Here is a 12,824-nt window from a genome sequence, read left to right on the forward strand (position 1 = left end):
TGCGATGGCCCGTTTAGTTGATACGTTGTATCAGATCTCTAATCCGTACCGCGGACGGCGCATTGGGCTCAGCCATTATGACCATGGGCCATTGACCGATAATGAAAAAAATCGATATCGATTAATAATAAAAATGAAAAAATTTCGAAAAGTTGATTAAAATTAAAAAAAATTCAAGAAGTTAATTATCAAAAATATAATGATGTTTTATGTTAAATATAAAAAATGTTTAAAAAGTTGAATATTTTAAATATTTATAATAAACAAAAAATTGTTTGATTTATTGTCGTTTTCCTGCTCATTTTTGCTATCCTCCTGCGTCGGTTATGATCCATTTTTATCCTGATTCTCTGTGCTATCGCTGGCAATCATTTTCTTAAACTTATAACTAAGTTTATCACAATGTTTGACTATCGTGAAGAGTTAGTAAAATTGGACACACTTTTCCTTTTTTTAAATTGTATGTAATAAATTTGAGAAATTTACATTTTGACCAACATGCAGTGCTGCTGTATTGCCAGCATAGGGCAGCAAAAAAAATTGATTAAAAAGAGAAAGAGAAATAGATTGGAAGTCACATTCTAGATGAATCCCGATCTCGGGACCCTCAAATTACAATCCTGCAACGCTGACCACTGCATTACGATGCTCATTTGCTATGGAATGTGTAGTCAAGTCACCCGAGATTGAGCCTTCCTCGACAACCATGTTTCCTTCCAATTCTTTTTAGCTCCGATTTGACATCCAAAGCACTGAACATTTCCTGGGTCATATGGATTGAAAAAAAAATTGATTACGAGTGAACCTCGACCCCGTAACCTTCGAACTGCGAACCCGTTACGTTGACGACTACACCACAACACGCTATTTTAGAATCATGCGAACAAAACTTATAATATATATAAATCGTGAGTCATATCAAAAAGCGTGGTCAAACGTCTTTTAGCATCCATGTTTACGTGCAAGCGGATAAATTCATACAGCAGATACGATAAACCATTGGTGGTGATAAGAAAAATATCATGAACGAATTATAACCAAATTTGAAGTGAAAAAGCAATAAAAACATATCGTTGCAAATTTTTTCAACGCTCCACTATTCTCGAATCTATAAAAATATGGATCATGAAGTTGATTAATTAATAGATCGTATTAGGGAAAGCGATATGAACTATGAACATAGTTTTATAAGAAAATATTTTTGTTTTAACATATCCACCCATTTCACCTTTTATTTTTCTTTTTTACATCGAAATTTCATACATAAATGACTGGACAATATAATGATATCTAACCACAATGCGAGCTGCTGATCCCTCAAAAACGATTTTCTGGCATTCCTTACAGAAAAACTATTATCTGTACATCGCTCAATATTTCCATTCAGATGAGAGGAGAAAGATTTTTCAAAATAAATTATTACAAGAACTCGATTTATTATATACACGTTTTTATTGTAAATAATTATCATCATCATCATCATTATCACCATCATTATTACAATTGTTGTTGTTTTGTTGTTATTATTATTATTGAACACCAATTATTCACGTCACTGATAATCCACTTACTAAACATTTTGATTTTTGATTGAAATACACTCTGTACAGAACAGCACCTTGGGGATCATAACCTCACACGTCAACATGACGTGCAGCTGCGAAAACAAGTCTCGGATATGTGTCTTATGTATATATATCGACGAAAACGCTTATTGCGACATCTGTACCTTGTATCTACAACTATCTTACATCATTTTTTTCGGCTAGTGACTTCGGCCGACCGGAAATGGTGACGACGGCCATTTTCGGCCAACCTAGTCCCTACCCCTCCTATACCCCTCTTGCCATCCAGACTGTCAAATTTATGAACACTGTTTATGTGCCTGTTGACGCACATTGCATCAACGTCTCAATCTCTTCTCTACTAAAATAAACTCGTTCATTGAAAAAAAGGTAAGTTTTATTCTTATGTTCACAGCATATTCTTTACTTGTATTTTTAATGGTTAAAAATCGTTGTGGTTTCTGTTTCAGCGCAGTGCTCTTATATAGCAAATCTACGAAGCCGGCGAAAATTCAACAAAAAAGTAAGTCCACAATGTTTTTAAAAGTTTTATTAACAAATTAGTGAAAAAACATACTGTTATGGTTTTTTGTATTGTAAAAATGTAAATTCTTGAAGTTGGATCTTTTTTTTGCACAATGGTAGGTGTTGATAGATAGATTCTTTCTATAGGTGCAAAATCTAGACGCTGTTGGATATTTAGTTTTTAATAGATACTTCCTATGTGCTAAATATAAACGCTGCCAGATGTTTATTGTTCTCAGAAGTTTGGAGTACTATTTTTTTCAGCAAAACTGGATACTTCTGGAAGGCGGCCTATACACGGTCAATAATATTGCGCAATATTATTCAACGTGTAGCGGTGGTATTGCACAATGATTGAACGGAAGTTTGAGCGAGCTTAAGCCTGCTCCACACGGTCAATAATATTGCGCAATATAGGTGATTGCACAATATTATTAAATGTGTAGATGTAGTATTGAAATATTGCGCAATCATTGAACAAAGGTTTGAGCTATCTTAAATTTATGGCGCACTACACACCATACAAACTTATTGTGCAATATTACTGTGCAATATTATTGACAGTGTGTAACGGGCCTTAAATTTATGGCGCCCCACACGCCGTACAAACTTGAAAGTGCAATATTATTGAATGTATATGAGCCACCAAAGTCGTTCAATTTCAATTCATCAAACCGATTTTTAAAGGGGATGTGTTGTTCAGCTATGAAATCTCAATCTTCATTTTTCGTGTCAATGTTGAAAAATCGGTGAAAATTGCGCGGAAACATGAGCGAAAGCGGCCGAGCGCGCGAGAATTCTCTCGCGCGCTGACTATATACATAGTCAAGTAGTGGAGGTAGGAAAACAACAGCAGTAATGCGAATATAGTAATACCAGCGTGCTGAGCGCCTTCCTTGTTCCTTGTGACTGCTGTTCGACCCCCACCACTCGACCATCTTCGTGCGCTCGGCCGTTATCGCTCATGTTTACGTGCAATTTTCACCTATTTTTCAGTATTGAAACAGAAAACGAAGATTGATGTTTTATACCTAAAGTCTTCTACTTTCGAAATCTGTTTGATAAATTGAAATCGGATTACCTCCAGAACATCGAGCCTCACTGTGAAATATGGTACAAAAAATTTCTGACTGTAATTACGCAGAAACTAATTAACTTAAAGTGTCTGGGTTTTGCACACAGAAAGTACCTATCAATATGGACTTTTTCGCGAAGGGTAACTCAAAAAATGGCTCCGTTACGAATTTTTGGTTTTCATGAGTTTTCTCCTTTAAGGAGGTTGAAGCGTATCTTATATTAAAACTATTTTCCAACTTTGCACATTAAAATTTTTGAAACAGAAAGCTTAAGACAGTATTAAACTTCTGGCGGGATAGGCCGATGATTCACCGTCGTGAAATTGAGATATTTATTGTTTAAGTTTGCAATTTTTGAAAGCTTCCATAAGAGCCCATGTTTAACCTTGTCATTTTCAACAATGAATATCTCGATTACTAGGCGGTGAAACCTCTCCAAATTTTTCACACATAATTAAGCGCTATTCAAGAAGATTCACGTAAATTTTCAATTCATTAATTTGGAAATATAAAATCTAATGTATTTTTTGTATGATGTCCTATATATATCGCTTCAACTTCCTTAATAATTAACCAATTGGGGTTTTCCAAGTCTCATCCTCTTTGTATTTTAGTTCTCTACATTTACTCCGTTGGAACCATTGGCATTGCTCCATCGGTTTTCCTTTTATTAGCAAAAAAAAAATAATGCGATTTTTTGCACTTAATAATTGTTTATAAAAAAAAATGAAAATGGGAATTTCGAGTTCAATTTCGTGCAGTTAGGTCCTGGGGGTTGTTTCGCGTGAGATGGCACCAGTAGTTATTCGCTACTATTTTTGTCAAAAAAAATCTTTATTTGCTTGGCCTAGAGTGGTGGAGGTCGATAAGAGGTTTTCGCTCGGCTGCTCTTGCTCATATTTGGGTCTACTTTTCGGCTATTTTTCAATATTTAGACGAAAAACGAAGATTAACATTCTGTAGTTGGACACTTCTCCTTCAAAAATCAGTTTTATAAATTGAAATTGGACGACTTCCACAGTATCCAGTTTTGTTGATAGAAATTGTACTTCAAATCAAATTTCTGTGTTGATTAACTAAAAAACTAATTATCCTACACCTTCTAGATTTTGCATAGAGGAAGTATCTATCAATACCAACCATCGTGCAAAAAAGAAAGATCCAGCTTCAAGAATAGTAACGGTATGAATTTTTGAAAAAAAAACGCAATTTATTCAGGTTTTTTTCCGCTAATTATTAACAATTAGGTCGTTAATTCAGGGTTCATTCTCTTCGCATTTGTATTCTATACATTTTGTCTCATATACTTGCTTTTCCATAGCTCTATTGGTTTTCATTTTAAGCGAAAAACCAAAAAAAAAATGCGTTTTTTCACTAATTTGTTAATAAAAAATAAAATAAAATAAGAATCTCGTGCCCAAAACTATAAATTTAAAATTAGGGGGCCATTCCGGGTGTGATAGCACTCGTGGTTACCGAATCGTATATATTTTGTCAAAATTTGATGATTCAATAGTTTCGTTTCCTGGCAAGAACCATTAGCGTAATGGCTTCTGCACACTGTGAGCGATGAGCGATCGAGAGATAGCCAATGAGGGGCTCGTGACGGATGTGACGTCTAGAAAAGCAGAGCGCTCATTGACTGTCACTCGTCGCGCATCGCTCATCGCTCGGGAATTGCGTCCGTATCGCACTTACTGATGTAAAGTATAAAATTTTCTACAATTTCGAAAAAAAAAACAATTCATAAAAATCGTTTTTCTCATAGTTACATAATCCCATTCGACACTTGAAGTTAGCGTCTGTGGTCAAAATGCAATTCCATCCTTAAATCTAGTGCGTGATTGATCCTAAGCATGTGATGCTGTCTTTTTTTTAGCAAATAATACGTTATTATTAACTTTTTTCTTTATCATATATTTGACTTGTGATATTTTTTGCAGGTTGAGGCCATTCGACTTCTGGAAGCAAAGGCGTGCCACGCAAGTGTGTCATCGCAAAATCTGTTAAAAATTTTAAGCTGCTGTGCGCTTAGTAATAGGCCGCAGTGCGCCAAAATAAAAAGCTGCTGTGTGCAGACTTATAGGCCGCAGTGCGCCAAAATAAACAGATTTTGTACTCCTGATATTAATCAACGTTGTTATACAACGTCTAAAGTTTCATACTTGAAAACGATTTACGATTTTCTGATAACAGGGATCTTCAATACTCCGATATTCATTTGTTTCATTGTTGAATTTCTTGAATGTGTTTCAATAAAATATAAAAACATTTTTAATTTCTTTCTTTCCTTTCCTTTACTCAATCATTCGAAATCAAGATGGCTAATGAGTTCAGATTGAGCTTTGAAGAAGTTATAACTCGTGGAGGTTTAATAGAGGATCGGCACATCGATCGATTTGCTGAACTTCTCAAGATTGCTAACCCTAATTTTGAGATGGAAAATACGTGGAAAGTACAGATTCCTCACTTGATTTCTGCAAAATCTTTAGAGAAAGAACATATTCAGATTTTGCACAGTTGCGAAAATTTTTCTACAAATGAAGGTGGTCATTGGGTATGTAGTTATTTCGATACCCAAAAGATTTATATTTACGATTCACTCAATAGAAAAGTGTTACATCCAAATCATAAAACGTTCCTTGCTAAATTATTCCCTTTCTACAATCTGGAAAATGTTGAATTTCCGAAAGTTCAACAACAATTGAATGGTAGAGATTGCGGTGTTTTTTCCATTGCATTTGCAATTTCGATTTTGCACGAATTGAAGCCAGAAAACGTCAAATATTTCCCGTCCGTTATGAGACAACATTTATTGAAGATATTTAACTCCAACTCCTTAGAGCAATTCCCATGTACCATTCGGACACGAAATGCTATTTCACAGGTTTTTATTACTGATCGACACGGCTCTAATCGATCTAATAAAGATAAGCGAAATGAAACGAATTGCGCTATCAAGATCGAGAAGTCGATTCAATGCAATTTCGTTGATTCCACAAACGTTGAATCAATTTTCAATGAACCGTCCAAGATAAGTTTTATTAAACATTCAAAACAAATTGTTGATACTGAAAAATTGAATAAACCAGCATGCAAAAAATATGACAATTCGTATACGCAACCACGAAATATTGATAAATCCGTCATTCGCTTGGAGAGCAAATTTCTATCAAATACTGATAATTCAATCGTACAAGCTTCACCAATCGTTGAAATTGGCATATCTACCGTGAAAAAATCGAATGAAGAAAAAGAGAGCCAATGCTTTCCCAGAAGTATTATGATTACGGAGCATGCCCATGAACGGACGTCGGGAGTTGCTTTGAATGGCCATAAACGTAAGAAACACAATCATTGCAATGATGTTAATTTGGGTGTCCCATTGAAAAAAGTATTAAAAAAAAATAACACCTACACAACACAAATCCCTATTGTGTCGTCGCCTTTTTCAAATGTGAGTCAAATTAATTTGGAACAAACGATGGTTGACAGTATCGTTGTAGAAAAAATTATATTGACGTCGCAAAAACGAATTGATAAACATAAAAAGGGATTGTGGGCTTCTCGTAAAAATAAAGTAAATAAAATTAAACGAGACAAATATATTGAAAAAAAATTGAAGAATCTCATTATCAGTAGTGATTTAGACGAGAACATAGTGTTACAGCGCCAATCCAATGTTTTGAAAGTCCTCAAGAAGCGACACGGGAAACGTATTACAAACACGAAACCATTGAAAGATTGCACTTCCACCATTAATAAACTTAAATTGGATGCAGCACGTAAAATATCCAATAAGTACAAACAATTAAAAAAATCATTTGATACGATTAAATTAATATCTTCTAAGGAATATTATATATCCAATCTCGCCAGGATAATTGTTGGATCGTCACTAGAATGTCTCATGGAAGCGGAGTCAATTATAAAATGGTGCTTGCATACTAGACAAAAGTGGTTATACGACATAAAAACAAAGTTTAGATTGCTAAAAGATAAAATTGAAATTAAACTGACCAAGTTGGCTGAATGCCCTAATGTTTCAAATGAAGATAAGATGACTATTTTATGTGGAGCCATCAAAAAACACACAGCATCTTCTGAAGCGTATTTCATGGATACGGCATATCAAAAACCTGATGACTTTCAAGCCGCGATTATCATGGACAAAAATGGTCGAGCACTAAATATTTTACCAGTAATGAAGGATAAGAAAGGTCATATTTTCTGGAGCTGTTCATCATTCTGTAAACAAATAGATCGCAAACTCATCGATGTTTATCATGATTTTTTGCAGAAGATATTTAACTGCAGATTACGAAACGTTCGTGCAGTGTTGTGTAGAATTCACAAATGTACAGTCAATCAAGTTGACACTTTGTTGGGACATAGTCATGCCTGCTATATTAGCCCTACAATGTGTAAATCACCTTTTTTATCAGTAGAATTTTTATCGCCACACTTTCCAGATGTAAGAATGGTTAAGAGATCGTTTTATGCAATACAAGCATCTTTGCAAAAACTTTATGATTTAGATCGAGCATTGGAGACCATAGATTTTGAACAATTATCTATTATTGCGAATGATGCACGGGAAAAGTCCAAATCGTTCGCTCCTAACAAGGAAATAGATTTGAACGAAGAGTCTATAGTTTCAAATCACTTCGATGCATTCAAATCGTTGAATAGAAGTTCGCTGGATACACCAAGTTTCGCATGCATGTCGTGTGAAAAACTTTGTTTTTGGAAAAATGTTACGGCTATCAAAAACTTAAGAAAAAATATAACATCTCCATTTTGGAACGATTTGATCGAGTATGTGCATAATAAAGGAATGGATCATGAATACGTTTGTAATTATTGTCTCAATAAATTCCGATCGGGAAAATTACCACCGACTTGTATTTTAAACAATCTTGATGCGGGGGAGGTTCCTAAAATAATGTCGGATCTTAATGATTATGAGAAACTACTCATCCAGAGAGCTAAAGCATTTCAAGTCATTCAAAAGATGGGTGCAGTCACGAATAAAAATATGCCTTATAGGGCCATGAATAAAAAAGTGATAGGGAGAACCTTCCATTTGCCTTTACCTATTGAAGAAACGATAAAAAAAATTTGTCCCTCAACACAAGCACTTAATTTGGAGCATGAATTATACATTTTAGTTCGTGGAATACCCACAAAAGCTAAGATCATATGGGAAAATTTAGTTGACATAACTAAGGTTTACAATGTCCTCGTAGAGTTTAAAAAATTAAATCCTTTGTACTATGAAATCGAGTTACCAATGTCCTCAGATGCTCTTTTGGATAATTTAATTTCGGATGTTGAATTTCAACTTGAAGAAAATGAGCTTCATGATGAAAGTGAATGTCGAGAACCAAAAAATGACCAAATTGATAAAGAGATTCAAATAAGTAACAAATCTAATGAAGATAACGGATTTGAAACGACCGAAACGTTACGAGAAATGAAACAATGTAATCACGAAAATACCAAAGATCTTATGAAGCCTAAAGCATTGCTTACTCAAGTATCTCAGTCTGATTCTATCTATGAGCAATTCACTATCCACCCAATGTATAACGAAAAAGAAAATAAATCAGCTACAGAACTTTATCAAATGTTGAAAGTAGAAGATCTGGCACTCGATTTCTATCATAAGGCTTTGGACTTGAAATGTTTCCCGGATTTGTACCCCTACGGCATTAACGGACAACACCAAGAGAGGGTAGTTCGACTCACTGAGTTCGAATATATCAAGTCAAAACTTATGTCTAAGCACCCCCGGTTTCGCCTAAATCAGCAGTACTTATTCTTTTTATTAAACAAGAGTAATATTCGTCAGTTAAGGAGGGGGATATTCCATAAGATGAATGTTACTGGTTCAATCTACACAGCTGGTAGATATTTACAACAATTGGATAAAGGGGAGCTCGAAGGAAATTTGGATACGATATTTACAAAGCTCCGCAACACGGAACAATATTGGCGAATTCCTAGATCAATCTTAAACTGTATGATTCAGCACTATGGTCCAGCTACGTGGTTTTTAACGTTGAGCCCCAGCGAATATTTGTGGTCAGATTTGATACAATATCTACGTAATATGAATCCTGCTATGGCAAACGCATCGGCCAATTCGCTAATTGCATCGGATCCTGTATCCGTGTCAAGATTCATGGACCATAAATTTAAAGCGATGTTAGACTTCATATGCTCGAAATCTGATCCTATCGGAAAAGTGACTGATTATTTCTGGAGACGTGAATACCAAACTAGAGGTACTCAACATTTCCATTTATTAATATGGGTGAAGGATGCACCGATTCTTGGTGAATCGTCAAATGAAGACGTTGCCAATTTTATTTCGAAATATGTAACTTGCCGATTACCTGAGAAAGATCAGTCACCGACATTGTACCGTAGAGTTACTACCCATCAAAATCATCATCATAACAGTTATTGCTTGCGGTCTAAAAAAATAAAAAACCGTACTATTCGGGTTTGCCGTTTTGGCTTTCCTCGGCCTGTAAGCGATACTTTCATTATGAGAAATGTTCCTATCGCCGTAGCTGGGAGAAGACAATTGAAAACCAGAAGCAGATTGTACGATCTTCCAAGGTCTGAGAAAGAAAAAAACATTAATGATTATAACCCTGTAATTCTCACAGCGTGGGAAGGCAACATGGATATACAGTTTGTTGGAGAAAAATCTTCTGTGTTGACAATGTATTGTACCAAGTACATATCAAAAGCTGAGAAAAGTTATGCTACCGAAATTTTTGAAGGAATAAGTTCGACAAAATCACTAGCAAGTCGTCTTTGGAACGTAGCTTTACGTATGTTGTGCAATAGAGAATGCGGTGCCCCCGAAGCCGCTGATACTCTTCTGGGATTATCTTTATACGGTACAGATCCTTCAACTACTGTTAGATGGGTGAATATAAATATGATAAGAACTCGGAGATTAAAATCTCTTAAAGAAATAAAGAAATTGGATGAAGATTCTACTGACATTTTCTATCACGATATTGTAGATTATTATTATCCGTCAAGACCAGTGGAATTGAATGAAATCAATTTATATGATTTCGCGAAGTGGTATGACATAGTTTTCTCTGAACCAAAAGGTGAAGTTGAGTATTATAATTTAGGTGATGGAAAATTTTTGAAACGTCGTGAAAGAGGTTATTTGATAAATCATTACAAATATGACATGAAAACACAACCGGAAAAATATTTTTATTCTTTACTGCTGCTTTTTCAACCATGGAGAGATTGGATTGAACTTAAAAATGGATGTGATACTTATGCGGAATCATTTTTGATGATGGAATCAGAACTCACTAATGCTCTACAGTATCACGAGCACTTAGAAGAATTAAGGCTTAATTTTGATTGTGTCAAAGAGCTTATCGAAAAGCAAATGGCTGAAAATATGAAAGGAGAGAAAATAGAAGGTAATAATGAAGATTGTGAGGATATAGGTTGTGTTCAAATAGAAGCTGATGATGCTATGAAAGATTTTGCTGACTTAGGCGATAAACATGATGCTGTTGAAATTAACGTCGATCAAATGATTTCGGAATTGAACGTTGACCAAAGACGAGTATTCGATAAAGTTACCCATACCATTAAATCGGAAAAAGATATTCTTCGATTATATGTTAGTGGTGAAGGCGGTACCGGCAAAAGTTTTTTAATTAAGACAATCAGATGTTGGATTAAGCAAATACTGGGAAAAGATACAGCAGTGGCAGCCCCTACGGGTTTAGCGGCGTTCAATATCGATGCATTGACATTGCATCGATTTCTTCAATTACCTGTTGAGCATGGTCAGACAACTAAATATAAGGAGCTCTCTGACGTGGTTTTAAAAACAATTCGTGATCAACTGAAAAACGTTTCGCTTATTATTATTGATGAAATTTCTATGGTATCAAATATTATGCTACTTCAAATCCATCTTCGGTTAACAGAAATTTTCAATACACCAAACGTTGATGATGGTTGGTTCGGTAAAAAGCATATTTTACTTTTTGGTGACCTTCTTCAATTACCACCCGTGCGTCAAGAATCAGTATTCATAAAACTTTCTTCATCCAAAGCTGAACAGTTGTTGGAGTCGTTAGGGAGTGTGGATATTTGGGCTAATTTATTCAGTTACGATGAACTCACAATAAATATGCGGCAAAAAAATGATACATTTTACAAAGACATGCTTTCTCGAATCCGTATAGGATTTTCAACTGAATCGGATCGAAAAGCTCTGGATGCACGTAAGATTAATTTCAAAGCTGTTGAGTTCCGGGATAGAATACAAGAACTGTGTACTTATCTTGAAGGATTACCAGATGATGCCGTTTGTCTATTGCCTACAAATCATATGTGTGATGTTTTAAACGAAGCTATGTTAAATCGGCTGCCCTCAGAGGAAATTATACTAATAGCTTGCGATGATATAGACTGTCCTCGTTACAATAAATTGAAGGCAATGAAAATTTTATCTGTTGATAACGAGGATACTTCTCGAACCGCTGGTCTTGCAAATCGGATAAGCGTTAAAATTGGAGCCAAGGTCATGCTTAGACGAAATATTGATGTTACGTTAGGTCTAGTTAATGGAGCAATCGGTAAAATTGTTTCAACAATTCATTCACTTGATAAAAATGATGTGGAGAAAATTAAAATTCGTCTAAAAACGGGATTAGAATACGAAATAGAACGGGCAAGTGTTAAATTCCAAATAATGGATAGAGTTTATGTCGTACGGAAACAATTCCCCTTATGTCTAAGCTATGGGATTACTTTACATAAAAGTCAAGGATTAAGCTTAGATTGTGTTGCGATCGATGCAGGAAATTCTATATTCACTTGTGGACAGACTTATGTCGGTCTTTCTCGTGTTACTACCTTAGACGGACTACATTTAATCAATTTCGATCCCCATTCTGTAAAAGCAGATGAGTTAGCTATAAGGGAATACAATCGTCTCAGACAGAAGTTTCGTACAGATCTTGCCCTCATAAAGTTTGCCAAACAATGGGCTCCCAAAATTCCAGATTTTGTTTGGGCTATACCCAAAAAAGTAAGAAATGACTAGCTTGCATGTGATTTTTTTGGATTTAAAAGCTTCTTAAAACAGTTCCATAATGTTGAAATTTGGAGTTACTCATAAATTACTTGTCCTTCGATTGGTATCATAAATTTTAGTGCTGCACGTAACTCAAATGGTAACTTTTTTCAGTTTATTAGAAAATACTTGGCCTCGAATTGATATAATAAATTTTAATGCTGCACGTAAATTAGATGGAATTTTTTTTAATTGATTTAGCCCTTCGAATCAAATAAGAAGAATGAGGCATCGGTTTCCAAAATGATTTCAAGCGCGATTTTTCGGTTTTTATTTTTTACTTGTTATATGATTCTTTTAACACTTTAAAAAATAGATACAGTTTATTTTTTTTTAAAGATAATGCTTTTCCAAGATTTGTGAAATTTTTTTTGAATTGTTCTGTATTTTTTTTATAAAATAATTTTTTTGCCCATTTTTTATAAAAATTTTGTTTTAAAGTTTTTTTTCATGGATGGAATTATCAGCAAACGAGGGACCATCAATGTACTTGTCCCAACCTTTTTTTTCCTAGGG

The 12,824-nt window shown here is 34.8% G+C and overlaps 1 long non-coding RNA gene across 1 annotated transcript; it reads left to right on the plus strand.

The window, feature by feature from the left end:
- The first annotated feature begins 3,094 nt into the window (after positions 1-3,094).
- LOC122406726 (uncharacterized) lies at positions 3,095-5,372 on the plus strand. The gene is made up of 3 exons (XR_006260056.1): positions 3,095-3,203; positions 4,273-4,348; positions 5,110-5,372. It is a non-coding gene; the product is annotated as an uncharacterized lncRNA (long non-coding RNA).
- The last annotated feature ends 7,452 nt before the right edge of the window (positions 5,373-12,824 follow it).

This window comes from Venturia canescens, chromosome 2, assembly GCF_019457755.1.
Source record: "Venturia canescens isolate UGA chromosome 2, ASM1945775v1, whole genome shotgun sequence".
NCBI lineage: Eukaryota > Metazoa > Arthropoda > Insecta > Hymenoptera > Ichneumonidae > Venturia > Venturia canescens.